A 7,785-nucleotide genomic window follows, 5' to 3' on the forward strand; every position below is an offset into this window, starting at 1 on the left:
ATAGAGCTCCTAACCTTAACCAAGGAGATTGGTGACTCATGCTTTAAAAGAAAACCTAAAAAAATTATAAATTATAAACTGCCAAAGAAGCGAAGAGGGGCCAAGCCCGTATGTGACTTCTCTCCTTATATACTAAAACCTAAAACAAAAACCTAAGCATTAAATGAAAATTCAATTAAAATAAAAACTAATCAAATCTTTCCAATTAATCTTCAATTCTTCTAGTCATTCAGGTCCATGACTTGATGATTCAATCCTTGACTTGGTGGTTCATTATGGGCTTGAGGAAAGCTTTCTTTCAACATGTGAACTTGGGCTTTTGGAGGCGTGTGGCACGCCCAAGGTTAGGCGTATGGCATGTCCAATGGGGAATCAAATTGGCCCTTTGGAGTTCTGGCTAATGTGCCATGCCTTGCACTTGCGTGTGGCATGCCCACTTTTTCTTCAATTATAGGAGTAGTTCCAACCACGGCATGGGACATGCCCCGGCCTTGGCATGTTGCACGCCAAGTTTTCAAAGTCACTGGGTCATGCACACTCTAGGCATGTGGTATGCCCCCATCTATGGCGGCGTGTTGCACACCAGCTCTAGGCTTGAGGAGACCTTCGAAGGCGTGCCAAAGCTGCATGCACTTGTATGTTGGCGTGTGGCACGCCAGCTTCTTGAATTATCTTGAATCTCCTTCTTTACTGGGTGTGTGACACACCTCTTCCTTGGCATGTTGCACACCAAGTTTTCAAGGTTACTGGGCATGCACACCCTGGGCGTGTGACATGCCCCATATATGGCGTGTTGTATGCCCTCCTTGAGCTGGAAATTGTCCTTTGGATTCCTGGCCCAGCGTGCCACGCCCCTATGCTGGCGTGCTACACGCCAAGTCCTCTGCTTTAGCTTGTGTTGGCATGTTGCATGCCAGTTCTCTGCCTCCTAAAAGATGCATTCCTGGTTGCTTTCTTTTTTTTGTGCTTTATTTCTCTTTTGTTATCATTATCCTACAATTAACAAGAAATCAAAGCACTCAAAGTACTAATAGAATAACCTTAAAAATTACATAATAACTAAGCACAAAGTCATCAATTTTCTCCAAGAATTACCAAAAAAAAGTACTTAAGATGCTCATACATCGAACAACAGAAAAAAAGCCTCTTCAAACATTATTGTTCAAGTCAAATGCATTAGATGAATCCATTTCTGCGGTCTTTGGACAAAACAATTGGCTCTGCCTTGGGATTATCATCTCTTCATCTTTCATATTCTTCCTATTACTTATTTCCATCCTAAGCAAATATTATATATATTCAATTGATCATAATTCAAACCTTAAATTTCCATACTTTTCAAGGGCCAGCTTGAGCATGTTATTCATCTGTGTATCTATAGTCATTAATTACAGCTACATCTGTTTTTATCTGGAACAAGAAACAAAATATGTATATTAAGCATATTATAATCGAATGTACAATAGCTCCATCATCAACTTCTCCAAGCACAGTATGTTATGATACTGACAAGGAATTAAACTCTCTAACCCACCAATCCTTTGTCGATGCAGTTAAAGTACAATATGGCAAAAGACCATACATAAAGAGTAAGATATGACTTTTTGAGATGACCATTTTTTTAAGTTCAGTTAAATATCTTTTTCACTGAATAAATAATACTTTTTTGTTGGAATTTGTAAGTAAAACCTCAAGGAGAAAAATTTCTTTCTGTGATAAAAATACTCTCTATCAAGTGTTGGAGTTCTTGTCAGTGGCCCAAGTGAAATGAGACATGAAGTAGCATCAATATGTAAATCTTGCTCCATAGAAAACCTGCTTTGAATATATTAGCTTCACCTAGTGATTGGTGTGCTTGAGTTTCTCCTTTTTATATTTGTATTCTCTGTCCTAATCTCATATCTCCACTTTTATAGTCTTGTATAATACAATGAAAAAAAATAAGAGCAACAAGTTTTCAATCTTTTAGGTCTATAAACGTAAACAATCATATATTCGTCGGTTTAAAACCAACTCCCTTAATTCCGTGGAGTTCACTTTTCAATTGATAGGAACCAAACCACCAATTCTGCATTTTAACCATGTATTTATAAAAATCATACTACTTTTTTTTGTTAGGGTACAAATTATACATAACCAAGACATGCGCCACAAAGATGAACTTATGATAGTAGGAAGGGTGAACTGACTGGTTTCATTGATTTGCGACGTTTTGGTGGATTTTCTTTGACAAACATACTCAAATTGAGGATATTATTAAATTCAAAAAGAAAATCCTAAAATGGATTAATTTATTCTTGATATCATAACCTAAAAACTATTCATTACGTGTTCTACGTTTTTTTTTAACAATAAACAGTTTTATATGTTGTCGATGTATAAAATTTTAGCATTTAATTGCAGAACTGATCTGAATTAACTCATATCATCTGAACAAATTCAGGATAAGCATAAGTCAAAAACCAGATTCAAGGAGAACATTATTTTGTCATGATCTAAAGTTATGCTACCATTAGCCTTCTTCACTTCAAACAAGTAGATGATTAATGAAATTATATTACTAAGCAGAAGCCTTTATTTCACACAATTTAAAGCATGTTTGAATAGGAGATATTTAGATTTTAGACCAAAAATGAGTGAACATGTCATGAAATGCTATGGCCCTCTCCAAAAATTCTACATCTAAACAAAATATTTAACTAAGTCTAACCAAGTTGTTATAACCGCTTTTTAAATCACGTACCTTCTCGTTCATCGTTTCCTTCTCTTTCTTCTTCTCCTCCTCTGTTTTCTCCTCCTCCTCCTTCTTCTTCCGTTTTCTTTTCCTTCTCATTTTCCATTTCCTTTTCTTTCTCCTCCTCCTCCTCTTCTTCTTCTTACTACTAACATCTCTATTGCTATTTTTTCTTCTCCTTATTTTTTCTCATTTTTTCTTTCGTTATCATCGTCACCACCACCATCACTATCTTCTCCTCCTCCTCTTCCCTTTTTTTCATTTGATTCTTTTTTTCATTCATTTTCCTCATCCTCCTTCTCCATCATCATCATTGCTATCATTATATCGTCATCGTCATCTTTGTTGAGTTAAGAAATTAACTAAATTAATTAATGATGACAAATATTATTTTATTGGGCTAATTAATCAATAAATGTTGATTATATCTGATTAAATATTGCAGGCCAAAATTCATTGTTGCAGCAGCCCAATATGGAACAAGCTGAATCTATCTTTGTGGGCAACAATTTCAATCAAAGTCCAATTACAAATAACAAAGAAATCAAACGGGCTGAATGAAAAGAACCAACCCAAGTCTGAATTCATCTCTTAAGCCAATCCCTCCAATTTGCTTCCAGTAAAGCAACGTTCACTTTTTTCTCTTTGGTAAGAACTCAGAGAAAAAGAGAGAAAGCTTAGTTCCTAAACTGTTCATCAAAGAAGAAAGAAAGAGAAGGGTTAAGTAAAAAAGGTTGAAGTCTAATCACCCACATCAAACCATATCAAGATAAGTCAGAAGCTAAAGGTGATTCATTTTCTTCTTCATGCATCTTATTTTCTTCTCTTCATCTTCAACTTTCTGCCAATCCAATTTGAGATACATGGGAAAGATGATCTCTGCTAAACACTGCTGTGAATCAAAAGCCAAGATTATTTCTTGGGGACTAAGTAGTATCTCAAGAGTTCAGATCTGGTCTACCATTGAAAGACTGTTTCTCTTTGCTTCCATGAGGCTTTCGATCAAGTAAGAGAAAGTCAGACTCATATTTCTAGTTTGGGGATTAACTGGAAAAAGTGATATGGTAAATTGGTAGCACACAGCTCAAGGAGTTGACCTAAGAGAGAGAGACTCAACAACATGCAAGAGGATACAAAAAGAAAAATTTTGTTTCTGCTGAAGCAAGGAGAAATAACCAGTATTTTGAGGTTTATGTTCTGAAAAGAGTTCTCTGAAGAAGTTCATCAACTTGGACAGTGCTTCCTAGTCAAAGGAGCATTCCACCAGAATAAGGAACTAAATCAGAGACAAGCAAAATCTGGTTCATCACATAGCAAAGAGGTTGTTGAAGCATCAATCTCCTTCATGTTTTATAGATTGTAATTTTTCTTTTTAATGTTTATCTTTCTATAATTTCTTGAGGTAAAAAGCAGAATGAGAGAGCTCAAGTAAAAGCCTAAGAGTGGAAAGAGACAGAGAGAAACACTTGAGTGAAAAGCCTAAAGTGATTTCAGATTTCTTTAGGTTGATTCTGTGTCTTGTATCTTGTACCAGTGAGGTACCCCTTTCTTAATTGGGTGAGCACTAAGAGTGAAGAGTTAGGTATTAGCATAACCAAGTCAAGTTAGGTTAGAAATTGAGAGTGAAAGGATTGTGTCAATCCTGTGGAATTGATGTATGTAATACTTTAACTATAGTGAAAATTCCACCACTGTTGTGGTGGAGACTGGATGTAAGTTGCATTGCACAAGGCAACCGAACCAGGATACATGATGGTGTCAGCTTCTCTCTTCCATGCTTTGTTCTGTTTTCTGATATTCATGAGACAAAACAAAATTGTCTCATAAATTTTCCAATGCTGAGTTCAAACAGATTCAGATCGAAAGTTTGTTTTAAAGGGTTAATATATCAAAGTTAAAAGAAGGCCATAGATTCAACCCCCCTTCTCTAAGCCTTCTACAACCTTCAATTTTCTTTATCGTTATCATCGTTATTATTATCGTTATTGTTGAATTTTTGTCATATTAATGACATTGTCTGATCCAAAATTAATTTGAATGTGTTTTTGTTCATGATTCAGTCTTGTTTATGTGCTTGTTTTTTAACTGAGTTTATATGTCGCAATCATTAAGTAATTTCAGTATAAAAACTAAGAAATTTATGTATATTTATTAACAAATTTTGGTGTATTTTTATTCTGATAAGTTCTGCATAATTCAAAACTCAGCATAACAATGATGGGTCCAACCCTTCCTTCTTCAAGGTAAGGGAGAATATTATCTATAACCTGACTAAAAAGTACATAATTTATCCGATTATTCCTGCACATTTTTGTGCTTTTGTATCAAAGTTTCGGTGTAAAAACTAAAAAATTTATGTGTATTTGTTAAGAAATTTCGATGTATTTTTATTCTGATAAATTCTGCATAATTTAAAATTCTTTTTCTTCCTCTTTCTTATCTTCTGCTACTTCTTCTTCTTCTTTTTCATCATCATCTTCTTTTTTTTTCTTATTTATCATTTCCTTCTTATTTTACATTCTGAAATTTCTTCTTGTTTTACTCTCTTAATAAGAATAAAAACAAAAAAAATACAAACAAAGAAGAAAAGAACAACAATGCTGCAAAATTACTAGGAAGAGGATAAACCTACATTCATTGAACTAAAAGTAAGAAAGAAATAAGAAAAAAAAAGAAAAAAAAAATACGGCATTAAAGGAGACATTTTTTGCTTTTGTAGTAAGGTTTTTGTGTAAAAAACTAAAGATTTATAAAGATTTATGTATATTTATTAATTAATTTTGATGTATTTTTATTATGATAAGTTCTGTATAATTCAAAATTCTTCTTCTTAAATAAGAAACCTACATAGCAGACCAAGGACCCTTAGCCCATTTGCGTTGTGATATTGCTACTTTAAGATCATCATGAGTTCACATCTACAACATTGCTGCAAAAGAAAATGCCGTGCTTTTTCAATATGCTAGTGTTATAGCATAAGCCAAAAACCAGATTTAAGGAGAACATTGTTTTGCCACAATCTAAGGTTATGCTACCAATAGCCTTCTTCACTTTAAACAAGTAAATGATTAATGAAATTATATTACTAAACAGAAATCATTATTTCAAACAATTCAAAGCATTTTAGAAAAGGAGATATTCAGATTTTAAACAGAAAATGAGTGAACCTGTCACGAAATGCTATGGCTCTCTCCAAAAGAGAGGACTGTATTTCATACAACTTGTCTTTCACAAAATCCACCAAAATGGAAGGCTCCATAGAGATTCCAAACACTTTTCCCTGCTTCCCATCCCAGGAACATCTCTCCTGGATATCATGACACTCTCACTTGACACATCATGAGGACCAATTTCAATTCTAAGAGGATCACCCTGAAATGAGAAGGTGCATATTAGGTAAGCACAAGTAGAAATTTAATTTGGCAAGAGTTTGCATTAAGCCACCAGCAACTACTGCATCAGATTATTTATATCAAGCATCCAAGTTTAAGAGAAAACCCTCATTTCCCAGAAATTGAATTTCCATCCAGGAGTTCTTTGCTCTGAGTCATCTAGTATTCTAGTTTAACTTTAATACCTGCCGTACGAAGAACTTCTTTTACAGAAAATGCTGCATTTAGAACAACCACTTTTTCTTCATCCTTCTTCCAAATAGGTACAATTAGCACCTAAATGAAGCAATGCATATCATTAAAAGTATAACCATCAACTGAATTAAATTATCAGCCAAGGTGAAAAATGTTCCAAAGGATAATCCCAAACCAGTGACTTAACGTGACTTAGATGTGCAGCACCCTAAAGTACCTGTATCGGAGCAAGCCTTGGTGGAAGCATTAGGCCGGCATCATCTCCATGGGTCATGATAATGCCTCCAACAAAACGTGTACTAATTACCGATGATGTTCGCCAAACATGCTGCATTTGTCCAGTCTCATCTAAAAACTGCATAAGGATAAATCTTGAGCATCTGCATCTGATATAAATACTTGAAAAAAAAAAGGTCTGCAAATATAACAAAGTCAATCAAAATTTGAGGGTAACTGCCCAGGTATCATGGAAAGCAAAAATAGCAAATGAATAAAAATAACTAGTGCATTTAAGATGGGGAGAAGGAGCATAATTTCTTAAAGAAATTAAGTAAATTGATAAAAACAAGTGAACTTCACACCAAGAAAACATTTTGCAGATCTGCAACTACTAAAATGTCGTTTAAATACCTGTGTTCCAAAGGCACGAGAAAAGCTCTGGACAAGATTGTGGCTGGTTCCGGCTTGCAATGCTTTCTTGTAACCCATCATGACCTCAATTGTATAGGTCTTATTAGCTCCAACGAATGTTTCTACTTTAGATTTTCGACCTGCAATAACAGATATTGCAGCTTGCTCATAAGCAAATTTGGTATAGATGTCAATCATCTGTATAGCCTGCAGTTGAATCGAAATACTTACTAAGATCACAGTGATGTAAGTAGTGAAGACACTAAGGCTTAACATAGCGAAGATCATGACCTCGTTTTCTGCCTCTTCAGGAATTGCATGAGCAGGATGGCCCTCTTGCCAAAGAAACTCAAGGGTCCTAATAAATAGTTTTGTGCGCATCTCCCATCTTGTGCCATTTGCCCACTGCATCATATTCATGTGTCAAAAGAAAGTCACAAACTATCCAATCACATAAGCAGACAAGTGTCTAATCACAAGCACAACAGCGGAAACATTTACCTGATTAATCAAGAGAGGGAGATCACGGTAACTTTAGAAACAATTTTGGTATGGCAGCCTATTTGATTGGAAAGTTATATGAAATTTTAGTACTCCTTAATTAAAAGAAAAAGAAAAAGTTTGTATATAGAATTTTACTGTAATTAAGAAGAAAAAGGAGGAGTATTAAAATTCTGTTTGGGCTAAAATCTTTTCATTTTATTATTTTAATTTGAGTTTATTTTATATTTAGATTAATATTAAATTATTATAGAATTATGATAAAAATAAAAAATAAAAATGTAAAAAAATTATATTATTTACAAAAATACCTTTAATAAGATTAATCTATTT

At 34.2% G+C, this 7,785-nt stretch overlaps 1 pseudogene; it reads right to left on the reverse strand.

Moving 5' to 3' along the window:
• LOC107607542 lies at window positions 5,326-7,377 on the reverse strand (annotated as a pseudogene).

Source organism: Arachis ipaensis, chromosome B07, assembly GCF_000816755.2.
Source record: "Arachis ipaensis cultivar K30076 chromosome B07, Araip1.1, whole genome shotgun sequence".
Taxonomy (NCBI): domain Eukaryota; kingdom Viridiplantae; phylum Streptophyta; class Magnoliopsida; order Fabales; family Fabaceae; genus Arachis; species Arachis ipaensis.